Here is a 22,079-nt window from a genome sequence, read left to right as displayed (position 1 = left end):
ATGGTAACAACTTGTGGTCTCTAATGCTCTGGGTAGGATTTTAATCAGTAACCCTGAGCTATAACACATGCATTTATCGCAAACCTTTTTGAAGCAATCCTGGTTTAGATTCTTTTAGGATCAGAGGGATAGCCGTGTTAGTCTGTATCCACAAAAACAATGAGGAGTCTGGTGGCACCTTAAAGACTAACAGATTTATTTGGGCATAAACTTTCGTGGATGAAAAACCCACTTCTTCAGATGCTTGGAGTGAAAATTATATATTATATAGGCATAAATATATATTGGCACATGAAGAGAAGGGAGTTACCTTACAAGTGGAGAACCAATGTTGAAGGCCATTTTAGTCAGGGTGGATGTGGTCCACTCCCAATAATTGATGAGGAGGTGTCAATACCAATGTTTAGGGAGATTGAAGCCAATAGGAGAACACTTCAATCTCCCTGTTCACTCAGTAACAGATTTAAAAGCAGCCATTCTTCAACAAAAAAACTTCAAAAACAGACTTCAAAGAGAAACTGCAGAGCTACAATTCATTTGCAACTTAACACCATCAATTTGGGCTTGAACAGGGACGGGGAGTGGCTGGCTCACTACAAAAGCCATTTTCTCTCTCTTGGTATTGACATCTCCTCATCAATTATTGGGAGTGGACCACATCCACCCTGACTGAATTGGCCTTCAACATTGATTCTCCACTTGTAAGGTAACTCCCTTCTCTTCATGTGCCAATATATATTTATGCCTGTATCTTAATTTTCACTCCATGCATCTGAAGAAATGGGTTTTTTACCAAGGAAAGCTTATGCCCAAATAAATCTGTTAGTCTTTAAGGTCCCACTGGACTCCTTATTCTATTAGGACTAACCCCTGAAGTCCTTTCTCTGTTCTTACTGAGTCTGTTGGTGTCAATGGGAGCATTGCCTGAATAAGAAGTGAGAAAAGCCTTCAGCACTTGACTCTAGGCCCTCATTGTTTCAATGTTGTGACACTGCTATCATTTAAAATAAAAAAAAACAGAAACAAAAAGGAACAAATGTTACATTGCCATAAGTTTGGTTTAATAGCTTTTACATGTTAACAAATTAGGAGGAAAACGTTATTCATCGGATGCTGCCATGGCCTGCTGGGTTACTGAATCTTTGGGAGACAGAAGACCCTCAGGAAGTTTCCCTTTTAATAGAATCTTTTGCATAATCCTGGACTCCTTTCTTGAGCAAAACTCCCACAGAAGTCAATGAGAGCTTTCCTCGAGGTAAAGTCTGCAGGGCTTCACTCACAATTATCTAATTAAACAGCAAATGCCTCCATGGTGAAAGCGCACACACCATGAATCATCCTCCATAGATTTTTCAGAACCTTTATGCTCTGATCTTCCTGATTCCACATAGAAGGGGTGGGGGTCAGAGATCACCCATCTTCACAGCACTGTTTTCCTCCGCCCCTTTTCTGGATCCCACAAGAGGGTGTTGTGAGGTTTGGGGGTCTGCTCTGGGGAGGTTGTTTGGGGAATGGTGGGCAGGCCAGAGAACATACACATTGCATTGGGGAGAGTAGGTTGGGTACTGGATGTTTCCAATAAAGATAATACATCCCAAGATGCATTATCTCTTCTGCAGAAGATGTTGTAGCCAGTGAAAATCCCTGGTAGCATTGCTCCAAGGGAATCATGCTGCTAATAAGCTGGATGCGATGCTGCAGGCCAGAGGTGGACTAAAGGTACAGGGTAGAACTGGTTGGAAATTCTCCAACAGAAAGGTTTATTGTCAGAGAATGCAGATTCTTCTAAATCTAATTGTTTTGCAGAGATAATTCTATTCAACAAAGGTCCGATGGAACCCAGGCAGGGCTCCAACAAAACTCTACTGCCAGGCAGATTTTTGTTGCAAACCTGCCTGGTTTCCTGCCAGCTCCCCTCCCTGGCTCTATGACAGCTCCCTGGAGAGCTTCTGGGGAGCCCAGGTTTCTGGGATCCCAGTGCTTTGGCAACCCACCTGGTAGGCTGACAGGGAGCTGAGATCCTGGAAGCCCTGAAAGCCCTGGCTAAGCCAGGAGCCTTGGAGCTTGGGTGATGGTGCTTTCAGGCTCCTGGATCCTCTTCAGCCCATCTAGCAGAATTTTATATCTACTTTATCAAAATATTTCAATTCTATAAAACGGGGTTGTTGGTTTTTTGTGTGTGTGTGTGGTGTTTTTTTTTGCATTCTCTTTTGGAGGAATTTTGAAATTCTGAACATCTCTTGTGAAACAGAATTGTTGTTCTCCAGAACCTCTGCACAGATGGGGTTTGGGGACAGGCTTTGTGGTCTATTCCATGAAGGGAAAACCCAGCACAAATGGAACAATAAGGAAGGAACTGTCTGAGGATGTTTCATCATTAGGGCTATGGCTACACTACAGCCTATGTAGATGAAACTTATGTCACTCAGGGGTGTGAATATTCCACCCTCGCTGTGTGACATAAGTTACATCGACATAAACATTCATGTGCACAGCGCTTCTCCTGTTGACATGCTGTTTGCAGAGGTGGGTTTCTTATGCTGATGGGAGAGCTCTCTCCCATTGGCACAGAGCGTCTTCACTACACACACTGCAGCGCTGCTGTACATATAGACAGGGCGTAAAATTTCCTCCTCCAAAGCTTCTTCCTTGGGTTTTACTCCAAAAGGGGATAGCCAGTGTTTCCTCAACCTTTTTGATACCAGGGACTGGCTTGCTGCCTTCCTAAACTGTGTCAGGGAGATCTCAGGGAGCGCTGCCAGTCCATGGACCAGTTATTGAGAAACACTTCTAGACCATTGCAAATGTTGATACTATTGTGGGAATTAGGGGTTCCAGTTTACGCTTTCCTGGAGTGGAGTCATTCTGGAATATCTTTTCCTCCTGCACACCCTTTTTCACTCTGAAGGGCGTGACTGAGTACTGGTCCAAAGATATCAGGAGTACTCAGTTTTTCAAACCAAAATGGCATAGTCTCTATTTTCCCCAGACAAGTCACTCTGATAAGTTTTCAGCATGCTATCATTTAGTGGCAACAAATCTATTCTAAGGCTCTACTTTTGACTTTGTACTAATAAGCAAGAGTATAAAGGCCATTTCAAACTGAATGCACACTCTGTGTATTAGCTAAAGCAGGGAGAGGTTTCTAAAAATAAAGTGGAGCAGCACAAAATAAAATTCAGTGGATGATTGAGGGCTGATTGATAGTGATCTGTACATGCATGTGATTAGCCTGAGTACTTGCACATCTTTTCTGACCTTTATGGGATCACACTTTGCTAAGCTTGCTAACCATGTGCCCCAAAGCCTCACATTCACAGTTTTCAATTGAACTATGTACTATTGAATTAAAAGGCATATTCTCATCACAGGGTGCAGGAACGTACACATGCCAGGGTGCAGCATGACTTGAAATTCATAATTAGTATTGCTAGGTCCTCGTGTGCTGTGTTAGAATGTGCACATCTGGCTCTCAGTGTGGATAACTAAAATCGGACACGTGCAGATGACTTAACTCTCGCAGTTTTGGGATAGCAATGGGGTTATGCGTTACCATGCCTCGTGAGTCTGTGGTGCAGGTTACACTGAAACTGACACTGTAACTCTTCATCATGTATACTGCTCACCAGTTAGACTAATGGATTTGGATGTCCAATTCCCATGAATTATAATGGGAACATGGCCTCCAAATCCCTTAGTCAGCTTTGAAATTCCCACCCTAAAACTCGGTGGAGTAAAATACAATGATATCAGCTGGAAGTGTTAACATACCATAAGTCCAACAGTAGATAAGGCACAACAGATCAAGTCTTTCCCTGCAGGGTATAAGTGAAGACTTGCTGTGGCAGACTCTATTTTAGATACTTGTATCCCCTCATCTCCCACTACTGTAGTATCTGAATGTCTCAAAATCTTTAATGTATTTTTCCTCGCATCACTAGTGAAGTAAGGAAGGAATATTACCCCATTTGACAGAGGGGGAACTGAGGCACGGGAGGCCAGATTTTCAAAAGCACCTAGGCTCCTGATTCCCATTGATTTTAATGGGTGCTAGGGACCCAAGGGCTTTTTAAGATCCCACTAGGTGCCTAAATACCTTTTAAAATCTGGCCCAGATAAATTAAATGACTTGCCCAAGGTCATATGGGAAGTCTGTTGTGGAGACAGGAACTGAATGCCCCCGATGCTTCCTCAAGTACACCTATCTATGTAGGGTGACCAGACATCATGACATTAGGTGCTTTGTCTTATATAGGCAACTATTAACGCCCCCCACCCTCCTTGGGGGCATGGATCAGTGGTCATGTCACACTCTCCGTCATTACCCGGCCCAGGCCAAGGAAGCTAATGATCCACCCAGCGGACCAAATTCGGTGATGAATCCTAGTCACATGCTGCCTGAGGCACATTGTGCATAGACTAAGAATAAGAACCCCGGTCCTGATTTTTAATGCTTGCTATCTGGTCACCCTGTTTTACGGCCTGTGCTTACAAGGCCCAGTTGAACCCTAAGTAAGGTTTTCTGTAGGTCTGTAGCAGATAATAAGGAGACTTGTTGTGACACAATTTGGGGTTGCTTCCCCTGTACATTGTTTACACTATCAGATTGCTGGGTTAGTACTTGCTTAGTGGTGGGTTCAGGCAGTGTTGCCATTCCACATTTTTATTTTATAGGAGAGCAGTTTTATCCATTCCTTCTTTATTCTCTTTTTCATTGTATGTAATTAATTTGCTTTGAAGTATAGCTCACTGTTGCATGAGCTCCTTTTGTCCTCTTCTCTGTTCTTTTGAGCTGTGAACTGGTAACACATACAAGAGAGCTACATTGAGAGCCTCAACCTCTCTGAATGCGCTTGGTGCATTCTCCTTCTTTGGCATTTTTTTCTAGAGTAGCCTTTCAATTTTTTCTTCTCAGAAGCACTCAGCTGTTTATTGATTTCAAATTTATTTTGACTCTGTGCTTATAGAACTTCTCTCCCCCACACCAATTCTTTGGGTCTAATCCTGAAGTCCTTACTCAAGCAAAACAACAAGGATTAAGCCAAGCAGGGTCACTAAGAGCCTGATCTTCCAAGGTTCGGAACACCCTCCATCCCAATGAAGTCAATAGAACTGAAGGCTCTCAGCACCTCATGGGTATGTGACCTAACAAGGTTGGTGCCATTAGAGATAGCTAGGCATGTGTTAAAACCTGATCAAGAACAAAAGCAATGTTACATCAGTAAGACATAAGCCAAGGCACACATGATTTTGTACACTAGAATCAACTGACCCTCCATCTAGACCCGTATTCTTTAATGTATTTTTCCTCGCATCACTAGTGAAGTAAGGAAGGAATATTACCCCATTTGACAGAGGGGGAACTGAGGCACGGGAGGCCAGATTTTCAAAAGCACCTAGGCTCCTGATTCCCATTGATTTTAATGGGTGCTAGGGACCCAAGGGCTTTTTAAGATCCCACTAGGTGCCTAAATACCTTTTAAAATCTGGCCCAGATAAATTAAATGACTTGCCCAAGGTCATATGGGAAGTCTGTTGTGGAGACAGGAAAACTGCTCTCCTATAAAATAAAAATGTGGAATGGCAATACTGCCTGAACCCACCACTAAGCAAGTACCCGTATTCTGCAACTTGGCAGTGGCCTATCATAGATGCTCCAGAGTCAGAAACCCAAATCCATGATGCACCCAGCCAGTTGTGCTATATTTTAACATGGCAAAGGAAATGTTTTCCTGACCTCAGGTAGTGATCAGTTTATGCCCTGAAGCATGAAGATTGATGCCCCCCCACAACTTATTTGTATCCTGGTCAGCATAAATGCAGATGGTATTCTTATTCTCCTAGGTGTCTAATCTTCTTTTCAATCTTACCAAGGTATTTGACTTATCAATAGCCTAAAGCAGGATATTAACTTGACTTTATTGTACACTGGTATAGCTTTTAGTAAGCAGAAGCTTGCCAGGTAAGAGTAAATAACTCAATGTGACCATAGGAAAGCAAGTGCTCTTTCTCCAGCTATATAAACTCCAAGTATATATATATTTCATCCCCTCAAAGTCATAACATAGTTCTAAGAAAGCAGGCTATTGATTTTATCTTCAAAAAACATTGGAAACACTTTTAACTCCAGGTGGAATCATCTATTTTAGCAACTAAATATAAACAAATGCATGGGGACAAATATCCTGTCAACCACAGAAAATTGAATATAGCTTCAAAAAGAATGGCAAAGGAAAGGAAAGTGTGAGAGAACTACTAAGGCAAAATACTGAAGTCCTCCTCCCCTCACTCCTGTGCATGGCGGTTCTGTGCCAGCTCGATTGGGCCTGAGGATGGATGGCATTAGGGGATGGATCAACACTTCAGCTACTCAACCGTACACATCCATGAAGCGTAGGGCTGGGGAACTTGTGCATCTGTGCTTCCTGACCCTTCAACTGGCTGGAGGTCCTGCCCATTTGGCTGAATAAATCCCATGGATCTGCAAGTTGGGGAAACTGAGGGATCTGGAGAGATGGGCTCAGTCTGACCCTACCAGTCATTTTGGATTGTGAGGAATTGCTGGGAGGTGCGGGGTGGAGGAAAAATACCTCCTTCCCCGACAATTGTCCTGGCAGGAAGTGTCTTCAACCCGGACGTGCTCATGGCTACTGGCTGGCAGCTCATATCAGAACTGTGAGCAGGCTTCAGAGTCTTGGGGGAAGAGGGTTTCCCAATTGCTTCAGTATCCTTCTGGCTCTAAGTCAGCTGCGGAGATCACACCTTCCAGTGGGATCGTGGGAGAGTCAGCACCTCCCCGGACAACATACCTTTTAGGCCCACTGCCACAGATGGCCAGGGGATGGAGTCTTGCAGTGTACATCATGGAAGTGGGTAGGCATGGGGGAGTTCTACAGTCACTGGTGATGGAGAAGCTGCTTGGTTGTGAAGCCCAGCAGGCCTAGAACTCACTGTACTCTGCACTGAGACTGGTATTTGGTCCCAGAGGAGATTTGTCTGAGTAAGAACTGACTTAAAATGGAGCAAAGACTTCAGGGTTTGGCCCACATTTTGTCAGATAGTCTTAGAGACTATTAACAGAGATAGCCATCACCAGGGAGTGGGCGAAAGAGGCTGTAGCGTGTACAGTAAGTCTTGTTCTGGAATCACACCAAAGAAGATGATTTTAGGAACCAGAGAACTATTGTGCAAAGTGATCAAAGCTACAAAAGACAAGATTTATAAGGAGGAAGGTTAGACTACAGAAACACACACATTACCCAGCCTATCTGTTCATAACCTCCCACTTTCAGTACTTTGATTGCCTTATATAGTGCTGCCTCTTCTATCTCTGGCACATCCCCAGCAAGGAGACTCCTCTTCATTTCTTCATAATCTGGAGTTCCCACCCTTCTTTCTTCATATCCAGCTGTCATAAAAATACATATAATGTAAAAACTTATCTGCAGGTTTTACTGGAAGTCAATAAACTCTTACAAAATAGAGACCCGAACCTGCTGCCTTCATTGTAGTAAGAGGTCCCTTAACTTGAATGAACCTTTCAGAATTCATAGTTTAAATTATCTGTGTTAAATATAACCAAATGTGCAATTTTAAGAAAATTATATTTCTGTTCCTAATTCTGCATTACTTAAGAGATAGAGCCAACAGCACTTTCTTTTCAAATCAAATCACGATAATAAATTCTCTTCCAGAAAGCTAACCTCTTAAGCATACTGCTATTGTTGGTCCCTATTTTTTCAATTCTTTCTACACTACAGTAATTCCATCTCTTCTTTCCTTTATCGATGATCTAATTTTTTACGTTTCCTCCTACCGATGGTTTCCTTTTTTCCAATCATTCACTTCTCTGCAAGGTGTGCTGACACTGTAAAATAATAGAGCTAATAACTGTAGTTGACTTGTTTTGTGATTTTAATACTCATGCAATGTGGTGGATTGACACACACCAAGAGACTAAAATTGTTGTCGCCCACAGACATGCAGTGTAAGCAGCAATTTCCCCAAACTACTAAACCACTGTGGCTCAACTGGACCTAGACAGGACACCGCTATGAGGTGTGAATGTAATTCATTCCCCTTTCTCATTCAGATTTTGACTTTTGCTGAACCCACAAGTAAGTGTGCCACTTGTGGCACAGACATTTGGGAAATGAACTGAGAGCACCATCTACTTTTAAGAAGGGCACCAAATAGCCATTAGATTATAACATTAATAATTGAATATTATTATTATAGCTGGATCTGGCACCATAGCTCATTCTTGAGGTTGCCTTCCCATTATAAGCCCTGTTTTCAATTGCTTATACCTTTGCCAAACATTAACCATTCAGGTTTAAGGTTTCATGAGCAACTTTCATTCTGGCATTTCTTCCTTTTGACTGCTTGACTTTGCAACCTTAACTTTTTTCATATACCATTTTGGATGTAATGTAACACTTACATTGCAGTAGTACCTAAACACTTCTGCTAAGTTAAGCCTTATTGTAATAAGTGCTACACAAACATATAACAAATAACAGTGCCTCTCGTAAAGAGCTCACAATCTAAGAGAGAAGATCTGAGAGGTGATAGAATCAAACAAGCAGGATGGGATGGGCAAAAGAGGGCAATAATTACACTTAAGAGGATGCGCACAATTCTTCACTGGCCACTAATAGTAATCATAGCTCTCCACATGCTTAGCCATAATCAGGTTGCAGTCGTTTTCAGTTGTATTTTATGTAATTTTTCCAGGGAATTTATCATCGTTTATGACCACAACAAGAAAAACAGGTGAAAATCAGTGCAAAAAACTATTAATAATTTTTCTGGGTAAATACTGGGGTTTATTTTGGTGGATGGAAAGACAGGGGGAAAAAGTACTGAATAGATTAATGCTTTGAATTCTGTTCCTCAATGTAGTTCGCAGCAGAACTAAAACACAACTCAAAATGCAATGCCACCTCTGAGTTTAAGAAAACAATATCTCTCTAATCCCCAAATAAAACCCTTCATTTGAATAAACAGTTTGTTGTTGTAGACTTAGAACTATTAGCATGTAACTATTTACATTCAATAACTGGGACACACCATTTGCAGCGCATACACTCAACTTCATCCTTTTCTCCTGTTTTTGTTTTTTAAAACTTTCAAATACTGTACTTCTTTGTGTTCTGAAATGTATTCTGATATGGGTTTTCATTTTCTTCCCATTTTAGTGTGTCAGATCTTTAAACCATTATCTGCTCACAGTTTGAAATGTGTACATGGTGGGCATGAGATTCATCAGTACATTCAGATGCATACAAACTTCAGAGCTTGTATGAGTGCCTGTTGGTCTATTGGTGTATCTTCTAGACCAATACATAGCCTTACTTCAACAGGCAGCTTTTCAGATGCACACAGATTAATGTATAATTGTAATACATATATCTCATGCTATGTATTGTATTTTCCTAACAAAACAAGTTATTTTTATATATTTGAATGATACAAAAGTAGAGTAAAAAATGGATAATGCTTTTTGTAAAACCCAGGACGTTTTTGGTAAAAATCAGTTTAAACTGAAAACAGTTTAAACTTATGGGTACATTAGGGAAGAAATGAGTTTTGAGCAAGGTCTTGAAGGAGGATGAGGTGACAGCTTTATGGATTTTGTGTGTCAGCTCTTCCCAGTCATAAGGGACAGTATGGGAAAAGGCCTGAAAATCATTGCAAGCAACGGAGGTTGGCATAATTGATGGAGTAAAGGCAGGAATTGTCTTTATAATAAGATATTAGGCAGGTAAGGCAGGGTGGGGCTATTCAGCAGAGGTCTTCCTTTCAAAATCAGGATAAGAAATCTATGTTTGATGCAATGGGAAGAAGGGGAACCAATGAGGGATAATCTAGAGGTGAAAGGCTCAGTAGTCCATTCCCAGTCCCCCAGACTATCCAGAGTCAGTACACAACTAGCCCTAGGTTATGATACAAGGAATAGAGTTGAGGCCAGCATGAAACTATCAGGCTAGTTAATGACATATGCTGGTATTTATGGTCCACATTTCTATTTCAGTTGCACCATTGTAAATCAAGAGTAACGCCATAATTTTCAATGGATTGATGCTGATTTAGGAGCTTGACCCTGTGCCATTACAGTTAATGAGTTTTTCCATTGACTTGAATGGGAGCAAGATCAAGCCCTAACTGAGATCAGAATCTGTACCTATTTCATATTATAAAAGTTTTTACATGATTTGGAAAGGCAACGTTTAGAATTACAAACTTCCAAACACCTGCCTGAGGAAATGTACTTTTGGGATCATATTCTAAAAAAAGAGAATTTTGATTCTGTTTTGTTTTTGTGGGGAATGCTTGAGGGATGATTTTTTTCCCTGGCTTGCTTGCTTCCTAACAGCTTCGTCCATACCCATTGATGTTGAGTGTTACTTTCTAATGGGGCTGCTCATGGAGCATGGCTCCACTCCCCGGTCAGATTGTTAGCCCTGCTACAGTTGCTTGTGCCACACCAATAGCACAAAGCAACCCCATACCATGGAGTATTCCTCCTGTAAGCTAGATTTTCCTAGACACATTGTATTGGCTCTAAACCACACACCATCATCTATCCCTGAGTCAGGTCCATGGCCAAAGTATCCCTGATCCCATCTGCCCTTGGGATCAGGACTTTTGGCAGCTGTCTGCTGTAATTTATGCTGGGTACTGGACCAACATTGGGTCACCTCTAAGGCAGGAAGATACAAAGGAGGCTTAAAGCAATCTTTGCTGCTGCCATTTCCACTTCTAAGCTGCGCTGGATACAGGCAAGGATTGGGTCCAACCTGAGCAAGCATAGCTAAATCTGGTGCAACGAAAACGAAGATGAAACTTTAACTGTGCGTGTGGGAATATTAACATAGTACCAAATAGCTGGATATGCCTATTAGAAGGATTTGTTGATTTATATAATACCTTTTACAAGTAACAAAGTGCTGTACAGAGTAACACACTATGGACATGTAGGGATCAGTTTTTACCCTTAATTGTTTGTAATTCTTGAACATGCCATTGCCTATAACTTTTCTCCCTTATAGCCACTATGGAATAGTGGAACATGAGCCAACCTAGCTTTGTTTCATATATTCCTTATTTACATATCATTAGTGTTAATGATGACAGCACAGCTCTGGGAAGAAAATGATCTCTCTTCTCTAGAATATAGCAACTACCAGGATCAGTCCACTTAGTCTCATATCTTGCCTCTAGCAATGGCCTATAACAGGTGCTCCAGAAAAATGGGAAACTCACCACAAAGCATCTTCCCAATTTATGCAATACTATGGTGGGGGAGGGGAAGTCTTCCTAATCTCCAGGAATTATTAGTTTATATACTGCAGCATGATCCGAGCAAAAGTATTGCTCTTCAGTATTGTGTGAAGTTTTAAAAAAATGTCTTTGTGCCACAGTGGGAGATTTGGATATAATCAGGAAACAGATTATAGCAGTCCTAAAGTCAGTTTTGGAGCATAAACTGCTTGACAATGTGCCTTTAAACTAAACAAACAAACCACAGGGCTTGAACAGTATTTTCACCATTGCACTTGAACCCTGAAACTGTGTAAAGAATTCTTGTCTGGGTTTATAAACAAAAGGATCACCCTTTGAAGCTGTTATTCAGAGGTAAAATCTTCCAGGTTGTGTTACAGTTTGTAGAAACAAATGGACAACACTGACTGATTTGCCTATTGCAACATTACAACCTATCTAGTGTTTAGCAGAAAAGCATGAGCAGAATGAAGGGGAGGGCAGAAGAAAGGCCAGGAAAGAAAGGAGAAATATTTAAGGGTTTGATACTCCTAAAAAGGAAATACAAAGGAAGTGCCCTCATATGTGCAGATCTGAACAAATACATCCCTTAATGGAAGACATAAAATGAAAGATTTTTGTTAACTGCTAAATAAGAAACAAATGTGCCATTTTAAGTTTTTTTTTTTTGGGGGGGGGTTGCCCTCTGTTATCAGATATAATGTACCAGTCTTTCTCCCCACCCCATATAATGAACTGAATCTAGCTTTTTACTTTTACAGACTTGTATTAGTGCCAGAAGGAAATCAAATGCCAAGAGGCCTATTTTAATTGATGACATACAACCCTTTTATGTTCAGTTTTCACGTAAGTTACACAAAAAAGATTGCAGCTCTCACTTCTTTTAGTAATTTTACATTGAACTGGAATTTATCAACACAAACTGTTTGGAGAGAAATAGGGGATGCTTGTCCATTATTATGTCAGGATGGAAGAGATACTGGGGAGTAGTACAGCCCAAAAAAAGGGAGAATCTGATAAGGTGACAATAAGACAACTATTAAACAAACACTTGTTCACAAACAAACAAAACCATGTGATCTTGTCACAAAAGGTCAGTGACAATTTGCTCAGTCAAAGGTGACATTTCCCTGGCAAACCACCTTGGCATTGTTACCTGGAAAATCCTTTCACACACCCAATGTCTTTTTTACATCCTTGCTGCAATGTTTCAAGCACAAATGTGCTTTCTTTTCACGAGTGATGGTGCTGTGTTAGTCCCAATTACAGAAGGAAGACATATATGGCACTCTGTACACACAGTCCCACTCTACAATTGTGTTTGAGCCATCCTTCCTACTGATTCCAATATTTCAGGGGACTGAATATTGTTGCACATTCATGTAAAGAACTGCACAATCAAGACTCTAGACTAAAGAACAATGGGTGGTATGTATTTAATCTTTTAATCAGCAGCTTGGAAAAGAGCTGACTAAGGGGGAAAATGCTAGAGGTCTATAAAATCATGACTGGTATGGAGAAAATAAATAAGGAAGCGTTATTTACTTTCTCTTATAAAACAAGACCTAGGGCTCATCAAATGAAATTAATAGGCAGCAGGTTTAAAACAAACAAAATGAAGTATTTCTTCACACAACACACAGTCAACCTGTGGAACTCCTTGCCAGAGTATTTTGTGAAGGCCAAGACTATAACAGGGTTTAAAAAAGAACTAGATAAGTTCATGGAACACAGGTCCATCAGTGACTATTAGCCAGGATGGGCAGGGATGGTGTCCCTAGCCTCTGCTTGCCGGAAGCTGGAAATAGGTGACAAAGGATGAATTGCTTGGTGATTAACTGTTCTTTTTATTCCCTGTGGACCACCTGGCATTGGTCACTGCCAGAAGACAGGATACTGTGCTAGATGGACCTTTGGTCTGACCCAGTATGGCAAGTCTTATGTTGTTACGTAATTCCTTCTGTGGAATAAAACTCAGTTTCATTTTCTTTCTATGTGAGGATTTGTGGGGGAGGGGGTGTCACATTCTGTTCAGTGTTCATATCTGTGTAATTGAGAGCAATAATCTGGCTTCTGGAGAGTGGTACCAAGGACCCATTCCCCATATGTAAGTGCAGTGACTTCAGCGGCAGAGGGCAGCAGAGTAGCTTCACCCTGAGCAGGTAATTAGCAACACAAAGAGCAGGCACAACTGTTTTGAAGCAATCCTCTTGCATAACAAACTAGCCAAACTCTATTTAGCTAACACAAATGGATGGAAGCTATTTACAGGTTGGAAAATATAGAACACAGTGTCCTTTAAATATGAGAGCTTCCCCTTATATTGTTGTTAATAATAATACATTTTAATGTATAGGCACCCTGGCCAAAAACAAATTATAACAAACATTCAAAAAATTCCAAGAGGGAGCAAATAAAAACAGCAAACCCCCTCCTACCCAAACAGCAACAAAACAAGGGTCTGATTCTTGGTATAAAGGGACCTGACCGTGCAAATAAATACAATGTATAACTTCTTTTAGGCCTCTTTACACTGGCAAAGTAGTATAAAAGGGGATTTGGTATAAATGAGAATCAGGCACAAAGCCTCCAGGCCTTCCCAGAAGGGTAATGAGGTTATACTGTCTTCTGGTATAGATGAAGGAAAACATGGTGTTTGCTTTACCCCAGGGCTTGCATATTGTGTATCTTGTATGCATCCAGAGGCAAACCCTATCTAGACTATGATGTGTTACTCAGTGTATTTGTTGAAAATGCATACCTTGCAGACACGACACCTGTCTGGCCCCAGCAAGGAGTCATATCAAGTTAAAAATCCAATTTTCGGAAGGGGTGGGAGGGACTGTTGGATGAGGCTCCACGTATGCTACTTAATTTTTTGTTAAAAAGAAGACTTTGCAGATGAAATACAATTTTTTGGCCAAGGTAAATCAAGATTGGAATTCACAGAGGTCAACAAAATGTAGGTAGCTCCTGGAGAATCTTATTGACTTAGAACATTAGCCTCTGTCGTGCACAACAGCGATGCACAGGATTAACCACCAGCCAATCCTGAGACTATTTTGTTGGGTCACAGCTATGCTCCCTGTCACAGTAACGCTTCTTATGTTGCACAGACTATGTATCACCATCTCCCATGGAAAAAAAAAATCACTCCAACAGATATTTATGTAGGACAGTGTAATTATTATGCAAAATTAATAAGTTTTGTCCTCTCCTTTTGACTTGAAGAACACAAAATCCCACTAAAAGGAAACAGATGGAGTTGTTTTAAGCATTTCCAAAGGAAACTGCAGTAAAATATAAAACATCACTATATAAAAGCCTTATGTGTCATGGAGATGTTCTGATATTGTTTTCATTTGCCAGCTGTGTGTAAAGAGGGGGCTTATGCCTGTGGCCAATAGGTCTTCCCACATCAGAGCTCTAACAACAACAAAGCTAGGGAAATATTAGGAAAATGCTAACTTTACCTCCAAATGCACTTGATTTTCCTAAACAAGGAACATGCATTAGGAACCAGTCCAAAGGAGAACAGTCAAGGTTTATGATGCTGTATTGAAAAAGACAATAATGTGAAGAAAAAAAACATTATTAAAGTGACTCGATCTGCAGGCAGCCTGGCCAATGAGCAAGATATCAGCATCTTACTGCTGCTGGTCAGCCTCTTCAGCCAGGCTTTGCTAACCTCTCCCTTCCCCAGGGAAAATACAAACCAGTTTCAGCTAGGCAAAAGAGATGCTGCATAATCCACTGGAGTCTTCATGGGACTGGAATTCAAGTAATCTGAGTTCTATTCCTAGTTCTACCATTATCTTGGGGTAAATTATCCCAATTTGTGTTGAAGTAGCACCAAAAGGCCACAGCCTCATTGTGTTAAGCACTGTACAGATAACCAAAAGAAAGTCTCTACCCCAGAAAGTTTAAATTATTCAACTGCTCTGTGCCTCAGTTTCCCCATATGTAAAATGGGGGGGGGGAATTATACTTAACCAAAAGGTTTCTTCAGCTCTAGTTAAGGCTTTGGATTTATGTTTTATCTGAAAATTGATATCCCCCTTGCAGCACACTGCACCAATACTACCCTGAGGGTACATCTACACAGGGATGAAAGATCTGTAGCACAGCCATGGCTGGCCCAGGTCAGCTGACTTGGGCTCGTGGGGCTAAAAATTTGCTATGTAGCTGTTCGGTCTAAGGCTGGAGCTTGAGCTCTGGGACCCTCCACCCTTGCAGGTTCCCAGCATTCGGGCTCCAGCCCAAGCCCAAATGTCTGCACAACAATTTTTCAGCCCGAGAGCCCAAGCCCAACAAGCCTGAGTCAGCTGACCCTGGCCAGCTGCGGGTTTTTTATCCCTGTGTAGACATACACTGAGAGAACAATGATTCCCAGGGAAGATTGCCATCTACTAAATCATTAAAACCTTCCTTGTTTTTCCTTGTACGGTCCCCTATCCAAGCAGTGACCTGGTCCAACTTAACCTTTCTGGAAAGATCAGATGAGAACACAGACGAAGGTAATCTGACTGCAAGCTGTTAACAGGCACATAAAATAACTGGTGAAGGCTCAAGGGTCTTAAAAAATGTCTTTGAATCACACACTGAACCATGCAATAAAACTTTAAAGTTACTAACTTTTTATTAAAGAAATACAGAACTTTTGACAGTGCAAGGGATTTTCTTACTTTAAGTATGAGAAGACAGGATGACATAAATATATAAGATAAGGGGATATAGCACAGTTGATGAAGTAAATGCTATTCTTATTATAAATGTTATGGCTGCAAGTGTCAAAGAAGAAGTCAATGGGAATCATCTCCCATGGGCCCCTATAAAAAACTCTGCTACATCAATGATTTATTTTGTATCAGTTCATGCCACTTAGTCCATTTCTCCTCAGTCAGTTGTTAATCTGATACAGACAGTAATTCCATTCATTCCATTTCCCTTCATTCTTTCACTCTGGCCACTTGACGCAAGAGATATTTGAAGGCAATCCTACAACTGTGGTGTTAGAAAAATGTCCTGATTTTCTGAAATTAAACAATGCCACTTTTTAAAATGACTATCTGGGGAAGGAATGTCTGGAAAGAAATTTCTAGTGACCCAACAAAGAAAATATACCCAACAATGACCCTTTCAAAGGACAGACAGGTTCATTAAATACATATCATGTTCATCAAAATGACTCTGCAATGTTAATAAAATACAGGAGGCCTGTTAAAACTTACCTGTTAAGGATTAGCTCTGCAAAGGAGGCTTTTATTTAATACAATGTTGTTTTGCCTTTAACAGGTTTAGACACCTGGGGCGGGGGAAGGTGGAGAGAAAGGGAGAACACTCATTGTCTTTTTGTTTTCTTGGACTATTTTGTACATGACCAATGTACATCAAAGGAGATCAGTCACTGTGGTATAGAAGCCATTGATATTTCCCCTCAGATCTTTGAGAGCAAGAGGTGTGAAATGAGAAAGCGGGTTGGCAGTGGGAGGCCTGGTCTACACTACGCATTTAAACCGATTTTAGCAGCGTTAAACCAATTTAACGCTGTACCCGTCCACACTACAAGGCCCTTTATATTGATATAAAGGGCTCTTTAAAACGATTTCTGTACTCCTTCCCGACGAGAGAAGTAGCACTAAAATCAGTATTGCCATATTGGATTAGGGTTAGTGTGGCTGCAAATTGACGGTATTGGCCTCTGGGCGGTATCCCACAGTGCACCACTGTGACCGCTTTGGACAGCAGTCTCAACTCAGATGCAGTGGCCAGGTAAACAGGAAAAGCCCCGCGAAATTTTGATTTTCATTTCCTGTTTGCCCAGCGTGGAGCTCTGATCCGTACGGGTGGCAATGCAGTCCCAAATCCAAAAAGAGCTCCAGCATGGACCATACGGGAGATACTGGATCTGATCGCTGTATGGGGAAACAAATCTGTTCTATCAGAGCTCCATTACAGAAGACGAAATGCCAAAGCGTTTGAAAAAAAAATCTACAGCCTACACAGTGCTGCGTCACAAGCATAACGGGAAGCCAGAGACTCAAATGGATGCTCATGGAGGGAGGGAGGGGGTACTGAGGACTCCAGCTATCCCACAGTCCCCAGCAGTCTCCGAAAAGTATTTGCATTCTTGGCTGAGCTCCCAATGCCTGTAGGTTCAAACACAGCGTGGTTCAGGGTATAGCTCGTCAATTTACTCCCTCCCCCCCCATGTGAAAGAAAAGGGAAAGAAATCGTTTATTGACTTTTTTATATGTCACCCTATGTCTACTGAATGCTGGTGGTAGACGCGATGCTGCAGCAGTGAAGAGCAGTATCCGCTCTTCTCCCCTCCCTGGTGGCAGACGGTACAATATGACTGCTATCCGTCATCACCATCAGCCCGTGCTTCATAACTGCTGAATACCCCTGGCTGGCCTCAGGGGCACCTGGGTAAAAATAGGAATGATTCCTGGTCATTCCCAGTAGATGGGACAGAACGGCTGGTAACCGTCCTCATCATAGCAACTGGGGGCTGAGCTCCATCAGCCCCCTCCCTTTCCTGTGTAAAGAAAAGATTCTGTACTGCCTGGACTATCATAGCAGCGGCATGCTGGGCTCCTCTCCCCCACACCGCTTAATGTCCTGTCTGGACTGTCATAGCACCGGGAGGCTGCCTCCCCCTCATTTTATCTCACTAACAAGTCACTGTTTGTTATTCCTGCATTCTTTATAACTTCATGACACAAATGGGGGGGACACTGCCATGGTAGCCCAGGAAGGTTGGGGGAGGAGGGAAGCAATGGGTGGGGTTGTTGCAGGGGCACCTCCCGTGAATTGCATGTAGCTCATCATTTCTGCGGGATCTGACACAGAGTGGCTGTGCTCTCTGATACACTGGTTCTCTCGTACACTTGCCCCATATTCTAGGCAGGACTGACTCTATTTTTAGAAACCATAAAGGAGGGATTGATTCAGGGAGTCATTCCCAGTTTTGCTTTTGCGCCCCCAGCCGATCTCAGACAGGGGCACCCATGATAGCAGCAGACAGCACAGAAGGACAGATAACTGTCATCTCATTACCAAATTACACTGGCTGCAGATGGTACAGAATGACTGGTAACCATCTCTGCTATCATGCAAAAGCAAATGAATGCTGCTGTGTAGCGCTGGAGTATCACCTCTGTCTGTGGCATCCAGTACACATATGGTGACTGTAAAAAAAAAAAGCTGAACGGGTTCCATGGTTGCCGTGCTATGGCATCTGCCAGGGCAATCCAGGGAAAAAGGGTGCGAAACAATTGTCTGCCGTTGCTTTCCCAGAGGAAGGAATGACTGACGACATTTACCCAGAACCACCCGCGACAATGATTTTTGCCCCATCAGCCACTGGGCTCTCAACTCAGAATTCTAAGGGGCAGGAGAGACTGTGGGAACTATGGGATAGCTACGGAATAGCTACCCACAGTGCAACGCTCCAGAAATCGACGCTAGCCTCGGACCATGGACACACACCGCCGAATTAATGTGCTTAGTGTGGCTGCGTGCACTCGACTTTACACAATCTGTTTTATAAAACCGGTTTATGTAAAATCGGAATTATCCCGTAGTGTAGACGTACCCTGAGACTGTCAAGTTCCTCTCCCTTCAATGGATATTAGCTCTGAGAGCGATAGGAACAAAATTAATCCGGATTATCCTCCGTTCTTAAGGTAAATATGTCAATGGTGATGACATTTCTTATATACAATAAGGAACATTTAATCAGCCCTGTGATAAAATAACTCCTGAACAAACATACTATAAAGTAGCACTAATGAAAAAAAAAGGATATGTTCCCAGTGCAGTATTTTGTGTGGTTCACTATAATACAGATACTTGTTGGACTCTTCAGTCTAAACTCCCATTACTGTATGTTGGTGTTACCCTATGCAGCCTTTGTTCTTGTGTAACATTACTAGGGATTACATCCTTTGTAAGCTTCTCGGGCTCCAGAGGGTAATATGATGAATCATACACACTTTACAGAGGTCAATACTGTAGCCTGTAGGAATGTATTTCCTCAGTCACTTCACAGATTCTGACATCATTTTTATAGCTCTGTCACTTATCATACCATAAAGGATAGAACTCAAATGAGCCTGATAATAATTATAATCTGCTGTATAATATTTTACATAGAATATCAGGGTTGGAAGGAACCTCAGGAGGTCATCTAGTTTAACCCCCTGCTCAAAGCAGGTCTAATCCCCAGCCATATTTTTGCCCCAAATCCCTAAATGGCCCCCTCAAGGATTGAATTTACAATGCTGGGTTTAGCAGGCCAATGCTCAAACCACTGACTTATCCCTCCCCACTATTTGGGGCCAAATTCTTGGACCTATCTCAGTTTGCTTTGTGCTGTGTTAATAACAAGAAGTAGGCAAAAAGTTGCCTTAAAGGATTCCCTTGACAGCCACCTCTATGCCACCCATTCCCTGTGATGAAGTGGGACTGTGCTTAATGTTTCCTCTGAATACTGTGTGGGTGCCTCAGTTTCCCCTATGCATTTTTTAAGTCTCCAGTGTGCATAAATGGCCAACCCTCTGTATCCTGGCAACAAATGGCTGGGGCCTTCCCCCCCGCAAGGGAATAGCTAACGGTGAACAAAGAGATCAGGTGACCTCCTGGCCCGAGAAAGAGACAAAGGCCAGAAAGGAGGGGCTGGAGGGGTTGTAGTTTGGAGCTGGCTGGGGATGGGAAGTGAGGGCAGACGGGGTTGTCTAGCTCGCTGGGCCCCAGAATGGACCCGGCTGAGGGGTCCTGTTCTCTGTACCTACAAGCTCTGTTTTAGACCATGTTCCTGTCATCTAATAAACCTCTGTTTAACTGGCTGCTAAGAGTCATGTCTGACTGCGAAGTGGGGGTGCAGGACCCTGTGACTTCCCTAGGACCCCGCCTGGGTGGACTTGCTGTGGGAAGTGCGCGGAGGGGCATATGCTGAGTACTCCAAGGTCAGCCCCAGGAAGGTGAAGCTGTGTGAGCTTCTTGCCCTGAAGACAGTCTGCTCCAAGGGAGAGGAGGCTCCCCAAAGTCCTCACTGACTTTGTGGGGAGCAGTTCCAGAGCAATGCCCAGGGACTCCGTGACATTCCCTACCTCTATATAAGGTGTATGTCGGGGCAGAAAGTGATCCCTTACCAGTGTAGCAGTACCTGTGGGGCTCCTGTAGCCAGCCTAAGGGCTGCTCTGCACCCCCTCCCCTCCCCACTGATAGAGGAGCAGAAAGGCTCCTGCTCTCCTTTGTTGTTCTAAGTGTAAACTTGGTACAGCTAAGAATCTGGCCCTGAGTTTCTAATACAATACTAAAGTTTAAATTTGGTAGCACATTACACATCTTTTCCCTGTGCATATAGTGCTTGTGACAGGTTGCAGATTTGAGGGATGATGGTTGGTCGTTAAGACACTAGACTGAGTTTTGGGAAATTTGATTCAATCTCTAACTTTGCCACTGACTTCCAGTCTGATTTGGGGCAAGCCACAGGAATCTCTCTGTTTCCCATCAGTAAAGTTTGGATAACAACACTTCCCTATCTAACAGGAGTATTTTGAGGACAAATTAATTAATGACTGTGAGGGTCTTAGACACCACAGTGATGAAGTCACGTTAATTCATAAACAGATAAGACTCTAGATACTGGAGAGAGAAGGTACAAGACAAGCAATGCATGCTTCTTCCATCCCATCCCACTCATTAACACAGACCAGAAGACATCATTGCCAGAGACAAGAGGATAGCTCGTCTCCATGCCCATTCATTCCTTGGCCTCTGTACTGTGACTGTCAGCAATGATGCCAGCTCTGGACATGATCATTTTTGTGACAGGAAAACTTGTGCAATGTGAACAGTACTGAAGCCACCAGGATGGGCCACTGAATAACTATCAGGTGGCAATGGTTTTTGGTCATTATCAGTCTGACCTGGAATCACTGGGAGATTAAAAGACTCTTGTCACAGAGCAGCACGGGATTAAATCCTTTGCTCAATCTTGCTGATCTGAGATAAGATACTGAGTGAATTCTATGGTGAATAAAAGAGAGAGTCTCTTTCCCATAACAACCAAATCTTGCATTATGTATGTGAATATATATGTGTATAAGCACACAAGGATTCTCTTAAATGTGGATGGACTTGACTAGGCATAAAAGTACCGTAGAACTAAATAGTCCAACCAGGGTTGTGTCTTGGATGGGTATGTCCTCAGCGTGGCTAGCCCCTCCCACTGCTTGCGCCACAATGGCTGCACTCTATTTTTAGCATGTTAGCTCAGTCAGAGCTAGCACTGGTATGTCTCTTTGAGCTAGAATTTACACATTCCAGCTTTACTGTAGACATATCTTAAAAGAGGGACAGAATTTGTGACAAACAACTAGGGCCCAATTCTGTCACGTCTTTTCATAATGATTACTCTACAAACAGTTCAATGGAAATCAAAGAAAATGTTCACAGAGGCACTACTCAGTATGAGTAAGCATAGCATAACCTGGTTCTTAATGGAATTTTTAATTACCTTAATGACTCTTCAAGATTTACCTTTTTGCACTGGTCAATTTAATTGACTTCTCCTTAACACTTTATTAAGGAGTCAGAGATGAAATAAAGGCTGGATTCATTTCCTTGCACTCAATTCAAAGTCATTATTTATAACAATCAATTTTGTCCTTGTCCTTCCAGACACATGTTTCTGGTCAGAGAAGCACATATAAAGTACACTGTCATGCTTTGATATTATCTCTTTTTTCCATTACACTTACCAGGTGGACATACTTTTCATT

General features: G+C 42.2%; 1 long non-coding RNA gene across 1 annotated transcript in view; it reads left to right on the top strand.

The window, feature by feature from the left end:
* LOC115646662 overlaps positions 1 to 22,079 on the top strand; it is a 66,661-nt gene that overhangs the window by 39,795 nt on the left and 4,787 nt on the right. The window contains exon 2 of the long non-coding RNA XR_003999095.1: positions 12,048 to 12,132. This is a non-coding gene — a long non-coding RNA (uncharacterized LOC115646662). The remainder of the gene's footprint in view (positions 1 to 12,047; positions 12,133 to 22,079) is intronic.

The sequence above is a fragment of the Gopherus evgoodei genome, chromosome 2 (genome assembly GCF_007399415.2).
Source record: "Gopherus evgoodei ecotype Sinaloan lineage chromosome 2, rGopEvg1_v1.p, whole genome shotgun sequence".
Lineage (NCBI taxonomy): Eukaryota > Metazoa > Chordata > Testudines > Testudinidae > Gopherus > Gopherus evgoodei.
The sequence above is the reverse complement of the archived record's forward strand: the minus strand, read 5'-3'. Positions and strand labels throughout refer to the sequence as shown.